The 16811-nt window shown below is 42.1% G+C and overlaps 1 protein-coding gene across 9 annotated transcripts in view; it reads left to right on the forward strand.

The window, feature by feature from the left end:
* The window catches only part of LOC122551374 (abl interactor 2), a 146227-nt gene that overhangs the window by 25957 nt on the left and 103459 nt on the right, over positions 1-16811 (forward strand). The window lies entirely within an intron of this gene.

A 16811-nucleotide genomic window follows, 5' to 3' on the forward strand; every position in this document is an offset into this window, starting at 1 on the left:
TCATGCGCAAACTTGCTCACCCAACCTTCTAACCCCTCTTCCATGTCATTTATAAAAATGACAAACAGCAATGGTCCCAAAACAGATCCTTGCGGAACACCGTTAGTGACGGCACTCCATGAAGAAACTTTGCCATCAACTACTACCCTCTGTCTTCTTCCATCCAGCCAATTCCTAATCCAAACCTCCAACTCACCCTCAATGCCATATCTCCGTATTTTCTGCAGTAGCCTACCATGGGGAACCTTATCAAACGCCTTACTAAAATCCATATATACCACATCTTCCGCTTTCCCCTCATCAACCTCCTTCGTCACCTTTTCAAAGAATTCAATAAGGTTTGTGAGGCATGACTTGCCCTTCACAAAACCATGCTGACTATCCTTGATCACATTATTCCTATCTAGATGTGCATAAATCCTATCCCTTACAATTCTCTCTAAGACTTTGCCCACAACGGAAGTGAGACTCACCGGCCTATAGTTACTAGGGTTATCCCTACTCCCCTTTTTGAACAAGGGAACCACATTTGCTATCCTCCAGTCTTCTGGCACTACTCCTGTAGACAAAGAGGACATAAAAATCAAGGCCAATGGCTCTGCAATCTCCTCCCTTGCTTCCCAGAGAATCCTAGGATAAATGCCATCAGGCCCAGGGGACTTATCTATTTTCACCTTTTCCAGGATTTCCAACACCTCTTCTCTACATACCTCAAAGCCATCCATTCTACGTATTTGTGACTCAGTATTCACATCGACGACAATGCCCTGTTCCTGAGTAAATACTGAAGAAAAGTATTCATTCAGTGTCTCCCCAATCTCTTCCGCCTCCACACGCAACTTCCCACTACTATCCTTGACTGGACCTATTCCTAAAGATCAAGTCGATTTCTTCTTGGTTCCCTCAAAACCAGCCACAGACAAGTTTAGCAGCTATGTTCTTTAGGACTCAATCTGTAGTGGTACTTTCAAGCCATTCTTGGTGATTAGACAACAATGTTCTCCACTCAAAGGTATGTTTTTTATCTTTGCCATCCTCAGTGTCTCTTCCAATTCGTGCTCAATATTGAGAAGTACTGATTCATTAGCCAAAGCAGGCAATTGTGGTCAATGGTAGTGGAAGGATGTTCTTGCAGAACTTAGCCTGATAACACAAATCTGGAAATCAATGTCGATGATTGCCAAGGCAACTCCCTCTTGATTAGATCTTTTTAATTAACCTGTTCAGATGTGTTATTACACACCTTTTGAAGCAGGTGGATATTCTGGCCCAGAGCTAAGGACACTATCACTGCACCACAAGAACCCCAAATGTTGTGTTTTTCCTGTTAGTGGACAACCCAGATTTGGTTGATAGCAAATGCAAGTGGAGTGAATGAGCTTAAACCACAAATCTTTCAACAATCTGAACCCGCTGACAACTAGCACCATTGAGGCAGATCCTTTTGACTGTATACTACTGTATTGCCATCTTTGTTGGAATAGGTTTTACTCCGGAATGATGATGATGGTGTCTGGGAGATTGCCTCTTGGGTATGTTTCTTGTGTTTAACTGTCAGACTATTGCTTGATATTCTGAGAGACACCTCCTCAATTTTGGTCCAAGTCTCTAGATATTCTTCTTGTTAGTAAGGAGGACTTTGCAGAATTTGCTTGATGTCTGACATCTCATCTGATGCTGATTGGTTTCTCAGGTTTTATTCCTTTTAATTCATTGCTGTTTGAGACGGCTGAATGGCTTGCTTGACCATTCCAGGTGGCCGTTCAGAGAGTTGTCCATATTGCTGCAGATCTAGAGTTATTTGTTGACCAAACCTGGTATGAAGGCAGTTCTCTACCCTAAAAAGATACTAGGGAACGAGCTTTTTTTTTCAATAATGGACAATGGTTTCGTGGATGCTGCCTGAACTGTTGTGCTCTTCCAGCACCACTAATCCAGAATCTGGTTTCCAGCATCTGCAGTCATTGTTTTTACCTAGTTGGTTTTAACCCTACTGCGAATCCTCTTGCAAGGATGCCTGTCTTGAAGAAGTTTTCCTCCTCTCTCTACAAGAATCTCAGGGAGTCCCTCTCCCGGGTCATTTCACCTATTGTACTCTATGCTACTTTCACCCCACCCTCCTCTAGCTTATCTCTCCACCCTTCAGGCTCTCTGCCTTTATTCCTGATGAAGGGCTTTTGTCCGAAACGTCGATTTTACTGCTCCTCAATGCTGTCTGAACTGCTGTGCTCTTCCAGCACCACTAATCCAGAATATGGTTTCATGGTGGGTTAGAATGGTTTATGAATTACAGATTTGTTAATTCAGTTCAGATTTTGCCACCTGCCCTGATGGGATTTGAACCCAATTCCCATCGATGTTAGTTTGGTTGTATGGCTTTAGTCCAGTGTCATTGCTACTATTTTAAATCCCTCATTTAAATTACTTCCTTGATCTGAAGAAAGCAATGCATTTTACAGCCCATCAGGGTTTACTGAATGTGTTTAAACTAATTTAGCTCAATCTCTCAGCAGAAACATTCCTCTCAACTGCCCTTAGTGTAAGGGCTTTAGATGTCACATTTTCAGTTCTGTAGCTAAATATGCCTACTTATTGTTTTGTGATCTTACTTTTCTTACTGTTAATCTCTAATCAGCATAACCCAATCATAGTTCTCCAAGTGTAATGAACCCCAAACTCATTTAAATTGTCTCAGGGTTATCAACCCCTCAGCCAAATTTCCCATCATTTACAGTTAAAACTTTAACTCTCAAAACTTAACTTGTATATTTTTCAGTTTGACTTTATGAACAAGATGCTTACAACTAGAGTTACGGCAACAATCAAATCAAATATTGTCTTATCGAATGGCTTAACAGGCTCAAAGGACTGAGTGACATACTTCGTACTGGCACGGTGGCTCAGTGGTTAGCACTGCTGTCTCACAGCACCAGGGATCAGAGTTCAATTCCAGCCTCGGATGACTGTCTATCTGTGTCTGTGTGGAGTTTGCATATTCTTCCTGTGTCTGTGTGGGTTTCATCTGGGTGCTCTGGTTTCCTCCCACAGTTCAAAGATGTGCATGTTAGGTGAATTAGCCATGTTAAATTGCCCAAAGTGTCCAGGGGTATGTAGGTTAGGTGTGTTAGGGGAAATGTAGAGTAATAGGGTAGGGGGATGGGTCAGGGTGGGTTACTGTTTGGAGGGTTGGTATGGACTTGTTGGGCCAAATGGCCTGTTTCCACACTGGAGGAATCCTATGATTCCTTCACAATGACCTTTTATTTTATTTTCTTTATTTCATTCCCCAGACTTTCTCCTTTAAGTTAGATATTGACAAATATTTTCGTTCAGCTCTTCCAACCTCTCATCAATGGCCAGTCTTAAAGTCTGAATGGTAAGTTTCAGAAGGTATTATTTGATGGCTTATCACAGTACAGCTGTGTCTGACATAAAATCGCCCATGTTTGTCACTCAATGATAGGATTAATTGGGAATGATTTAACTGACAAAGGGTTTCAGAAGCCTGAAGAAAGTAAAAGAAAATGAGATGGTCCTCTTGAGGTACAGTGATCATGTCTGAACTTCTGGACTGGGTGGCCTGGATTCAAAACCCACCTGCTCCAGAGATGTGTGCTACCATCTCTGTATAGATTGATTAGAAAAATGGGTAAAAATAGGTAGAAGAAAAGGAGCATTGTATACTACTGCCCCTGATTATTCCTATCCACCACATAATAAATTTGAGCAGCAGAGGAATGAATGCATCTGGAACTAAACAGGAAAGAGCTATTTTGGGCAGCAGTTTTCACCTGAAGCATAATTGTACATAGCACTGTCTTCAAGTTCTCATGTGAAATTCAGAGTCAGTTTGGAAATCACCATCAGCTGATCAGATCACAAGTGAGAAGTTCTGAATATTCTGCATTTATTGTGTATTGTATTTTCTCCCATTTCTTGTTCCTCATGTTGTGAAGGTGGTGCCTCTTGTTGCAGTTCCGCAGGGGCAGTCAGCCCTGCAAGACTTCACAGTCCAGGCATTCTTCCTGTTAGCTGAGATTTGTTTTATTTATAGAACAGGTGAAGTAAAGCTCTTAAACACAGCTTGTTACATTTAGTCGGTATCGAATTCAGTTTTTTTCCTTTCCCTCTGAAGGACTTTTCCAGACAACTTTTAATATGCATGTTATTTGAACTGCAAATATCCTTCCCTCTAATTGTTTTTGTGATCATCTTAAAATTATGCCCTTGGTAACATCTTTCAATTGAAAAGAACCTACAGCTGTTTGTGAACCTAACCTTTCACATGTGTAACAAGCCAATGTTTTATGCAAAAACCCTCCTCAATCCTTAATTTGTAGTAACCATAATGTTTCATCCTTTGTAAGATCATAATTATTTTCTTTTTAACCTCGGTCATTGTTTTTATATAGTTCCTGTAAGATTTCTCCAAATGCAATTGAATCAAGAACTTGTCTCTTTTTAAAATTGAGCACTTGTGATTGCATCGTGGTGGGGCTTTGAGCTTTGCAATACTGAAGGTTCAAGCTCATTTTAGTTTGTCTGAGTTGAGTTCAAATTGTGCTGTCGTTGCTGTCATTTAAAATCAGTTGCTGAAACAACATCACAAAACAGCTGCAAATTCTTGTTGACAAAATGGAATCCCTAACAGCAATGTGAGTCTACCTACAGCAAATGGACTGCAGACAGCTCACTACAACCTTCTCAACAGCAACTAGATACAGGAAATAAATGTTAGCCGCATGTGGTGTCAACATCCTGCAGGTGAATTTTAAAAAAAAACACCAAACAATGTGCAGTGAAATGACCGTGGAAGTTGCAAGGGCACTATCCATTGCCTCTGTCTTTCCTGGACATGGGAGTTGCCAGAAGTCTTGAAATTTCCAAATGTCATGCCCATGATCAGATAAAGATTATATGGGCAAGCCCAGCAATTTATAGACGAGTCAATGTAACATCAGTGGTGGGCATACTTTGAGCAACGTTTATTTGGCATGGCATTAGGCATTGCATTGAAAAATATGGATTGATTAGGAAGAATCAACATGGGGTATCTAAAGGGGAAATAATGTTCAACTAACTTGAGTTTTTGGTAAAAACAACAGGGTTGATGTACATAGATTTCTAAAAGGTGTTACATGTAGTATCTCAACAAATTTGAGAGAGAAATTATAGTTCATAGAAGAAAAGGAAAAAGACAACATGGATGCAAAATTATATGCAAGGAAACCGATGTAATAATCAATGGATATTTCTCGGGCTAGAAGGAGGTTTGTGGTGCAGTATATTTGCACAGATTATTGAAAATGACCAGATAGGTGGAGAGATCAGTTAACAAAATATGTATTCACTATCCATATAAAGTGTCTTGACACTGGAAGACATGAGTAATATCCCAATAATTAACGAGAGTCGGGGCAGAGTTCAGTATGGTAGCCATTGCAAAAGAAAATGTGCTAGAAAAGCTAAAAGGTCTAAAAATTGATAAGTTTTCTGGTCCCTAAAGTTCTGAGGGAGGTGGCTGAGGAAATACCGGAGGTGTTGGTTGTGACCTTTCAAAAGTCACTGGATTCAGGGAAAGTCCCAGATGATTGGAAAATTGCTGTTGCAATCCCCTTGTTCAAGAAAGGATCGAGACAAAAGATGGAAAATTATAGGCTGGTTAGTGTAACCTTGGTTGTTGGTAGAATTCTAAAATCCATCATTAACGATGAGATTTCAAATTCTTGGAAGTGCAGGGTCGGATTAGAACAAGTCAGCATGGATTCACTAAAGGGAGGTTGTGCCTGACAAACCTGTTCAAATTCTTTTGAAGAGATAACAAGTAAGTTAGACCGAGGAAACCCAGTAGATGTTATCTACCTAGACTTCCAAAAGGCCTTTGATAAGGTGCCTCACGGGAGGAGGCTGAGTAAGGTGAGGGACCACGGTGTTCGAGGTGAGCTACTGGAATAGATTGTGGATTGGTTGTCTGACAGAAGGCAGAGAGCTGGGATGAAGGGTTCTTGTTCGGAATGGTAGCTGGTGACAAGTGGGGTCCTGCAGGGTTCAGTGTTGGGGCCGCAGCTTTATATATTAATGATCTGGATGAAGGGACTGGGGGCGTTCTAGCGAAGTTTGCCGCTGAAAAGAAGTTAGGTGGACAGGCAGGTAGTACTGAGGAGGTGGGGAGGCTGCAGAAAGATTTAGACAGTTTAGGAGAGTGGTCCAGGAAATGGCTGATAAAATTCAACATGAGCAAAATGTGAGGTTTTGCACTTTGGAAAAAAGAATACAAGCATGGACTATTTTCTAAATGGTGGGAAAATTCATAAAGCTGAAGTACAAAGGGATCTGAGAGTGCTAGTCCAGGATTCTCTAAAGGTTGACTTGTGAATTAAGTCCGTGGTTAAGAAAGCAAATGTAATGTCATTTTTGGAGCCATAGAGATGTACAGCATGGAAACGGACCTTTCGGTCCAACCCATCCATGCCGACCAGATATCCCAACCCAATCTAGAACCACCTGCCAGCACCTGGCCCATATCCCTCCAAACTCATCCTATTCATATACCCATCCAGATGCCTTTTAAATGTTGCAATTGTACTAGCCTCCACCACTTCCTTTGGCAGCTCATTACATACACGTACCACCCTCTGTGTGAAAACGTTGCCCCTTAGGTCTCTTTTATATCTTTCCCCCCTCACCCTAAACCTATGCCCTCCGATTCTGGACTCTCTCACCCCAAGGAAAAGACTTTGTCGATTTATCCTGTCCAAGCTGCTCATGACTTTATAAACTTCTATAAGGTCACCTCTCAGCATCCAATGCTCAAAACAACCCCAGCCTATTCAGTCTCTCTCTATAGTTCAAATCTTCCAACCCTGGTAATATCCTTGTAAATCTTTTCTGAACCCTTTCAAGTTTCGCAACATCTTCCTGATAGGAAGGAGACCAGAATTGCACGCAATATTTCAACAGTGGCCTAACCAATGTCCTGTACAGCCGCAACATGACCTCCCAACTCCTATACTCAGTACTCTGACCAATAAACGAAAGCATACCAAACGCTTTCTTCACTATCCTATCTACCTGTGACTCCACTTTCAAGGAGCTATGCACTTCAAGGTCTCTTTGTTCAGCAATACTCCCTAGGACCTTCCCATTGAGTGTACAAGTCCTGCTCTGATTTGCTTTCCCAAAATGCAGCACCTCACATTTATCCAAATTAAACTCCATCTGCCACTTCTCAGCCCATTGGTCCATCAGCGATGTGCTTCGGAGACTTTATAAAGTCCTAGATAGGCCCATTTGGAGTACTGTGTCCAATTTTGGGCCTCACACCTTAGGAAAGACATACTGGCACTAGAGCGTAACCAGCCCAGATTAATCCCTCGAATGGTAGGCTTAACATACAATGATTGGCTGAGGATCCTGGGATTGTATTAGAAGGTTGAGGGGAGATCTATTAGAAGCTTACAAGATAATGCATGGCTTAGAAAGAGTGGATGCTGGGAGTTGTTTCTGTAGGGTGGGGAGTCTAGGACCCATGGGCACTGCCTTAGAATTAAAGGGGGTAAATTTAGCATGGAAATGAGACATTTCTTCAGCCAGAGAGTGGTGGGCCTGTGGAAATCATTGCCACTGAGCGCAGTACAGTCCAGGATGTTAAATGTCTTCAAGGCAAAGATTGATAAGTTCTTAATCTCGCAAGGAATTAAGGGCTACAGAGAGAGTGCGGGTAAGTGGAGTTGAAATGCTCATCAGCCATGATTAAATGGTGGAGTGGACTCGATGGAAGCCATTTGAGCCACTCCTATGTCTTACGGTCTTATGTAATAATCTGGGCTTTATTAATCGTACTATAGAGTGCAAGAGCATGGAGGTGAAGTTTATATAAGGCATTTGTTAGACCTCAGTTGGAGTTCTAAGTGCTACATGATGGGCAAGGATGTGAATGTATTGGAGAGACTTATAAGAATGGTTTCAGGGATGAAAATCTTCAGTTATGAGAGTAACTTGAGAAAAATGTTAAAGGGATATCTGTTACAAGTTTTCAAAGTTATACAACATGTTGAAAAATTTTGTGGATACATGAAGCGTCTAGATAGAATGGGTACAAAGAAACTTCCTGCTTGTCAGACCTAGCTGCTTAAACTAATTTGGGTAGTTAAGTAGTTTTATGGGGGTCTTTTAGCTCAGTTGGCTGGATGGCTGATTTGTAATGCAAAGTGATGCCAATGGTGTAAGTTCAATTCCCGTGCTGGCTGAGGTCACCATGAGGTCCTGCGGGTGTCCCTTGCGTTAAACTCTCACAGTCATACCTCTATAATGAGAAAGCAGTGGTATGATTCTCTGGGACTATGGCAATCTAACTCAACTTTTAAGTTGGCAATCAAAGCTCCCATCATTCTGGCTCATCCAAGCCTAAAGTTCTTTGGTGCCTCAGTGAGCATTGCACAATATCTCTGTTTCCAAAGCCAGGAAGATGCCAGTGTTGACAATCCCATTTTTGCTGTGTAAAATTGATCTTGTGCGAGAGGGGTATAGTTCTTTAAAAAAAAGCTTTGTTCTCAGATGTCGGTTGAAGACAGGATCAGGTTTATTTGTGATGCTTTGAATGATGCACTGTGATGCTGGCACTTCCTGTCTCATTTCACAAGCTTTTGTGGGCTCTTGTGGTGCTATGGGAGTTCCATACCTCTGGGCAAGTTCCACGATCTCCACATGTGTATCGTAACGCATCTAATCAGTTTGATTATATTTTAAGAATCCAATTGAATTTAGAATCTCTCATTTTTAAAAAGTAATGCTGATTTAAGCAACCTGTACTGTGGAGCTAAGACCTAATGACATAGTACGTAGACAGGCCAACAAGGATGATGTCACATTAGATTTGTTACTGGGTAATGAACCTTGCCACGTGTTAGATTTGGAGGTAGATGAGCAGTTTGGTGATATGACCACAATTCAGTTATGTTTACTTTAGCGATGGAAAGGGATAGGTATACACTGCATATGGGTGAGAGCTATAGCTGGGGGAAAGGAAATTATGGTGCGATATAGGATTGGGAAGGAAACTGTAGTGGGTGGGCACAATAAAAATGTGGAGCTTATTCAAGGAACAACTACTGTGTCCTTGATAAATATGTACCTGTCAGACAGGGAGACAGTTGTCGATCGCAGGTTAACAAAGGAAGTTGAATCTCTTGTCAAGAGGAAGAAAGATGCTTTGTTAGGATGAGATATGAAGGCTCAGTTAGGGCAATTGAGAGTTACAAGGTAGCTAGGAAAGACCAGGAGAGTGCTAAGATGAGCGAGAAGGGGACATGAAAAGTTATTGGTGGATAGAATCAGGGAAAGCCCGAAAGCTTTCTATAGTTACATAAGGGGTAAAAGAATTACTCGAGTAAGTCCAGGACCAATCAAGGACAGTAGTAGGAAGGAATCAGAAGAGATAGGGGAAATGCCAAATGAATATTTTTCGTCAGTATTCACACTGGAAAAAGACAGGTGTTGTAGAGGAGAATACTGTGAAACAGGCTACTAGACTAGATGGGATTGAGGTCCACAAGGAGGAAGTGTTAGAAATTCTGGAAAGTGTGAAAGTAGATTAATCCCCTTGGCCGGATGGGATTCATTTTAGGATTCTCTGGGAAGCCAGGGGAGGAGATTGCCGAAACTTTGGCTTTGATCTTTTGTCCTCATTGTCTACAGGAATAGTACCAGAAGACTGGAGGATAGCAAATATTGTTCCCTTGTTCAAGAAGGGGAGTAGAACAACCCTGGTAATTATCGACCAGTGAGCCTTCCTTCGGTTGTAGGTAAAGTGTTGGAAAAGGTTATAAGAGATAGGAATAAGTTGGTTAGGGATAGCCAACATGGTTTTGTGAAGGGTAGGTCTTGTGTCACAAACCTTATTGAGTTCTTTGAGAAGATGACCAAACAAGTGGATGAGGGTAAAACTGTTGATGTGTATATGGATTTCAGTAAGACATTTGATAAGTTTTCCCATGGTAGGCTACTGCACAGAATGCAGAGGCATGGGATTGAAGGCGATTTAGTGGTTTGGATCAGAAATTGGCTAGCTGAAAGTTGACAGAGGGTTGTGGTTGATTGGAAATGTTCATCATGGAGTTCAGTTACTGGTGGGGTACCATAAGGCTATGTTTTGGAGCCATTGCTGTTTGTCATTTTTATAAACGACCTGGATGAGCATGTAGAAGGATGGGTTAGTAAATTTGTGGATGACACGAAGATCGATGCAGTTGTGGAGAGTGCTGAAGGATGTAGGTTAGAGGGACATAGATAAGCTGCAGAGCTGGGCTGAGAAGTGGCAAATGGAGTTTAATGCAGAAAAATGTGAGGCGATTCACCTTGGAATGAGTAACAGGAATACAGAGTACTGGTCTATGGTAAGATTCTTGGCAGTGTTGATGAGCAGAGAGATCTGTGTCCATGTACATAGATGCCTGAAAGTTGCTACCCAGGTTGATAGGGCTGTTAAGAAGGCATACAGTGTGTTAGCTTTTATTAGTAGAGGCCCCGTGAGTTTCGGAGTTTTGGAACCATGAGGTCATGCTACAGCTGAACAAAACTCTGGTGCGGCTGCACTTGGAGTATTGCGTGCAGTTCTGGTCGACGTGGAAGCTTTGGAAAAGGTTCAGAGGAGATTTCCTAGGATGTTGCCTGGCATGGAGGGAAGACCTTATGAGGAAAGGTTGAGGCTGCTTTCGTTAGAGAGTCATGATTTGGAGATGCCGGTGTTGGACTGGGGTGTACAAAGTTTAAAAATCACACAACACCAGGTTTTCGTCCAACAGGTTTAATTGGAAGCACACTAGCTTTCGGAGCGACGCTCCTTCATCAGGTGATCACCTGATGAAGGAGCATCGCTCCGAAAGCTAGTGTGCTTCCAATTAAACCTGTTGGACGAAAACCTGGTGTTGTGTGGTTTTTAACTTTGTTAGAGAGGAGGAAGTTGAGACATATAAATAATCAGAGGGTTGGATTGGGTGGACAGTGAGAGCCTTTTTCTGAGGATAGTGATGCCTAGTATGAGAGGGCATAGCTTCAAATTGAGGGGTGATAGATATAGGACAGATGTCAGTTAGTTTCTTTATTCAGTTGTGGGGGCGTGGAACCCACTGCCTGCAACAGTTATAGATTCGCTAATTTTTTGGGCATTTAAATGGTCATTGGATAAACTTTTGGATGATAATGGAATAGTGTAGGTTAGATGGGCTTCAGTTTGGTTTCCCAGGATGGTGCAATATCGAGGGCCAAAGGGCCTGTACTGTGCTGTAATGTTCTATGTTCTATATGTTCTAAGATGTCAGCATTCCCAGGAGAGGAAAGATAATTGAGGGCTGGGAAGTATAATTTTTTGGGTTCCTCTGAGTCTAATCTTTAAAAAAGATTTCAGTTTGCTCCTTGGTGTGATGTTTATACTGTGTAAATATGGTTATGCTTCCAAACCCCTTGAATTTTGTCAATTTGTGATTCATTCGGTGCTTTTGAAAATCACAACTCTCTGAATATAATGAGGTTGAATGCAAGTTATTAATTTGGATCCTGTGCAAAATTTTCTCCTCACTCCTCCTCTTCAAAGGGATTATGTAAAAGAAACAAATGTATCACAAATTAAAATTCCTGAAGTCAGTGAATTGATTCTGTATTTTCTGTATGATGCGCACCCATATATAAATATATATACATATGAAAGTGTGTAGACTTACAGGTAAAATCAATTTGGAGGTCTTCAGTGAAAATGATTGGGCAGGAATGGTCACCTTGACATTTAGATTTGCGTAACAGAAGGGCATTACCCCTATGTTTGTTTGGGCCTTCTAACCAGGGCCTTTACCACCTCAGTGGTCTTCATTTAACACTGCAGCTCTCTGTATTAAAACAACATTAGCTCTCACTTACACAGTGAAAATTTATCACAAGGGAAAGTTTCCAGGTTTAAATTTGAAATTATTTGCTTTACCCTCCTGAGCTGGCTCTGCTGTGGCTGTCAATCATAATATGACCTGTGTATTTGAATTTCTGTGGCATTTGGAGGGAATATGAGAAGTCTTTTATTGGTTTAACATTCTGCAATATATGTCTTTCAGTGTCTAATGTAAGGTATAGTATTGTTTGGTACAAGTCTGTCACTGTATAACACTGGTACAGTTATAGTGGGGCCAGGACTCACTGAATAACATGGGTGTAGTACTGCTGGGGATAGATTTGTCACAATTATATGGGCATAGTACGAGTGGGGACAAATGTGTCACTGACACTAGTACGAGTGTGGCACGGTGTCTCTGGTTAGCACTGCAGCCTCACAGCACCAGGGAACCGGGTTCGATTCCACCTTTGGGTGACTGTCAAGTTTTCACATTCTCCCTGTGTCTGGATAGATTTCATCTGGGTGCTCTGGTTTCGTCCCACAGTCCAAAGATGCGCAGGCTAGGTGGATTGGCCATGCTAAATTGCCCATAGTGTCTGGGAATGTGCAGGATTGGTGGGTTACCCTTGGGAAATGTAGAGTGACAGGGATGGGGTGGGTCTGGATGGGAAACTCTTCAGAAGGTTGGTGTGAATGGGCTCGATGGCCTGCTCCTATGCTGTAGAGTTTATGATTCTGTCAGTGTTGATGGGAACAGGTCTGTCATTGTGTAGCATGAGACAAGTATTGGTGGCTTTTGATCCTGTCAGTGTAATGGGGTAAATAGCTTGTGAATTCAGCCCTCAGTGAATAACATTGATCCACAGTGCTACTGGGTACATCTCTGCTGTTGTCTTGCTTGAATGCAGTACTTAAGAGTAAGAGGTCTGCCACTGTCTGTCATTGAGGTATAGTATTGGTAGGTACAAATCTGTCACACAAGATCATCATAGCATTGTTTTGGAGGCAGGTTATATTTGTGAAGACAGTTGATAGGATTTGGTTTTTATACGAACCTAGAATACTGGAAATATACTCAAGCAAATGACAGGAAATCTGTCCTGATAATGCATCTGTCCAAGGCAATTGATTTTTTATTTCTGAAGTAATGTGAGCAGGCCCATACTTCAGGTTTGTGGCCTTGTCAGCAGGATTTAAGTTTGAACAGTAGGGCTTCTGTTGGTATGTAAATGAACTGAGATTGCTGGGTTGAGTTCTTGCTTGAAGCTCATGCTGCCTTGACTGCCTGCACGCAGGCTGTGATTTTTCAAAATGTCGGTCTCCACACTGAAGGATGTTGATTACAGATTGACATTTCTGAGTACTGCCTGAGCAGTTTATTATATTTCCAGGGTTTTTTTTAACACATTCATATCAACAACACTTCTATTTCGTCAATACGTTGAATACCTGCAGATATGTCACTGCAGTATTCAGTTTCTTTCATGTATTTGTTTGCGAATGTTATGTGTGCCTCTAATAGATGTGGATCCTCTGGGGCAGAGGTAGGGAAACTATCTCAGTAGAATCATAGAGTTGAACAACAGATCCTTCAGTCCAGCTCATCTATGCCAATCAGATATCCTAAGTTAATCTAGTCCTATTTGCCAGCATTTGGCTCATATCCCTCTCAACTCTTCCTAAACCCTTCCTATTCGTATACCCATCCAGATGCCTTTTAAATGTTGTAATTGTACCAGCCTCCACTACTTCCTCTAGCAGCTCATTCCATACTCGCAATGCTCTTTGTGTGAAAAAGTTGTCCATTAGGTCCCTTTTTAAATCCTGCTCCTCTCACCATAAACTATGCCCTCTAGATTTGGATTTCCCTACCCTGGAGAGAAGATTTTGGCTATTCACCCGATCCATGCCCCTCATTATTTTATAAACTTCTAATACATCACCCCTCAGCCTCTGATGCTCCAGAGAAAATAGCCCCAACGTATTCAATCTCTTCCAACAGCTCAAGCCTTTCAATTCTGGCAACATGCTTGGAAGTCTTTTCTGAACCCTTTCAAGTTCCATGGCATTTTTCCCATAGTAGGAAGACTAGAATTGAACACAGTATTCCGAATGTGGCCTAACTGATGTGCTGTACAGCCGCAACATGACATCCCAACTCTTACACTCCATGCACTGACCAATAAAGGCAAACTACCAAGCACAGTCTACCTGCAGCTTCAATTCCAAGGGTCTATGAACTTGTACCCCAAAGTCTTTGTTTGGCAACACTCCCCAGGACCTTACTATTAAGTGTATAAGACCTGCCCTCCTGTACCTCACATTTATTTAAATTCAACTCCATCTGCCACTCGGCCCATTTGCCCATCTGATCAAGGTCCCATTGTATTCTGAGATAATCTTCTGATGAAGGGTCGTGACCGAAACATCTGCTCCCCAGCTCTTATGATGCTGCTTGACCTGCTGTGCTTTTTCCACTTCCACATTTTATTGACTCTGACTTTCTAGTGTCTGAAGTCCTCACTATCTGCAATCTTCTTCAGTGTCCACAACACCATCAGTTTTGGTGTCCTTTGCAAACTTACTGCAGGTGATGTTTTTCAGATGAGATAAATTGGAGTAACTGTGTTACCTGGTGATGTTGATTTGGGGAATTTTTGGATATTGCCTGAGCTTATGATGAAGGAATTTTATTTTACTCCTTCTTAGGATGTGAGCTTTGGTTATAAGCTCAACATTTATTTGTCACACTTTGACCTTGAGGTGAGCTTTTGGTGGTCTTGGACTACCCCTCTCTTTGGTGTAGGTACACTCTCAATACTGTCAGGGAGTTCCAGGGTTTTAAACCAGCAGCAGTGAGGGAACAATTGTTGTGACTTGGAAAGGAACTTGCAGGTGGCCGTGCTCCATCTATCTACAGTTCTTGTCCTTCTAGATAATGGATGTTGCTGGTTTGGTAATTGATGTTGGTGATGTCCAAGTAATGATAAGATCAGAGGTCACACAACACCAGCTATTGTCCAGCAGATTTATTTGAAATCTCAAGCTTTTTGGAGCGCTTTTGTCAGGTGAAGTGAAGAAAAACATACACAACTTGTAGGTAGAGAGATCAAAAGATCATACAAATGGCATGGGTGGAGTGTTGATAGGCTGGTCTCTACAGGTGATCAAAAGTGTCAGATGGTGTGAGTAAAGTGTCAACAGCTGAATAGTACATGAAGAGATGACCTATAATTCAATTAATTATGGCAGAGAGGTAATTACAAAAAAATGAAAATGAGGTGGTGCTTGAAACAAACCAAATGGCTGGAGTAGTGATGTGTGACCAAAGGAACTTGGAGATGATCTTACAATATGATTACTTTTTTTGTGGCTTGTGTGCCTCCTGTAAAAGATTGTACATGTTGTCAACACACAGTGCTGATTTTATCTCATTGAGCTATTTAGTAAATTTTATTTTAACAGCATACGTATCAGTTAGAAACATGTTATAAAGGCTTCCCTGTGGTGCCCTGAATGTATCTATCTGGAGAAATAAGAAAATACTAGTGTGCTGTGCTATTGAGGTCAGGATAGTTGCGTCAGTCCCTCAGTACATCTATTTCCAAGAATTGCTGATATTGTGCTCAAACTGGATTTGAAACTCCCAATCCATCTGTAAACTGATTGCATTCTAAAGCAGTTTCACTTTCTGCTTTTGCTGGGAGATGGTCTCTTAGTGAAATTGCTGAAGCTCAGAAAGTGAATTTCACCTCTGACCAGTAAAATGATTAGTGTGTACATATACTGAGGGGCAGGCGCTCTATGTTTGATAAGCATCGTTTGGGAATGCTTTCGGTTCTGTTTTGTTGGGTATTGTCCTTGTGTTCAGTGGACAAAGCTATTGATTAGATTAGATTAGATTCCCTACAGTGTGGAAACAGGCATTTCGGCCCAACAAGTCCACACTGACCCTCAGAGTAACCCACCCAGACCATTTCCCTCTGACTGATGCACCTAACACTATGGGCAATTTACATGGCCAGTTCGCCTGACCTGCATATCTTTGGACTGTGGGAGGAAACCGGAGCACCTGGAGGAAACCCATGCAGACACTGGGAGAATGTGAAAACTCCACACACACAGTTGCCCGAGACTGGAATTGAAACCAGGTCCCTAGCGCTGAGAGGCAGCAGTGCTAACCACTGAGCCACCATGCCACCCCCTTTCTGTAAGCTGACCTCATGTTCCTGAAGAACCAGTGTGTGCCATTTTCTGGCCTTAGCTCAGTGGTAGCAGTCTCTTCAAGTAAGAAGGTAGTGCTATCCTGTTAGAGGTATTGGTCCAAATCTTATGAACGGTCAATTTCCTATTTATAATCCAGGGAGGGTGCAATGTTCATACTTTCTATGATTTTGTCTGGTCTGACGTCTGATGGAAGATCCTTCCAAGTTTGTGGCAGTGCCTTGTAGGTGGCAGGAGAGAGAGAGAATCTTATGAATAGCCAAGTAATACTCCTTTTTTAATGGCATGATGTGCCCTTTTCTGTTAAGTAACCAGTTTCTATTCCCAAATACTTTGTGAAGTTACAGAGAAAGTGTGTGTGAAGCAGGTGAGGGGGTAGGTTGCTGGTGGCTGAGTGTGTGTGTTCTGGGTTGTTTGTGGGTGATAGTGTAGGGTGTGGGTTGTTGATGGATAATGGGTGGGGTGTGGATTGTTGATGGGTGCACATTGCTGGTAGACGAGGGGTTACGGAGCAGGTTGTTGCTGGGTGAGTGTGTAGAGTACAGTTTGTTGAGGGATAAGTGGGCAGGTTGTGGGTTCCTGGTGGTCGAGAGGGTACAGTATGGGTTGCTGCTGGGTGAGGGGATAGGGAGCAGGTTGTGGGTTGCTGGTGGGCAAGGGTAGAGAGCAAGTTGTGCGTTCCTGGTGTGAGTGGGGGTAGGGAAGAGGT

The sequence above is a fragment of the Chiloscyllium plagiosum genome, chromosome 7 (assembly GCF_004010195.1).
Source record: "Chiloscyllium plagiosum isolate BGI_BamShark_2017 chromosome 7, ASM401019v2, whole genome shotgun sequence".
Classification (NCBI taxonomy): domain Eukaryota; kingdom Metazoa; phylum Chordata; class Chondrichthyes; order Orectolobiformes; family Hemiscylliidae; genus Chiloscyllium; species Chiloscyllium plagiosum.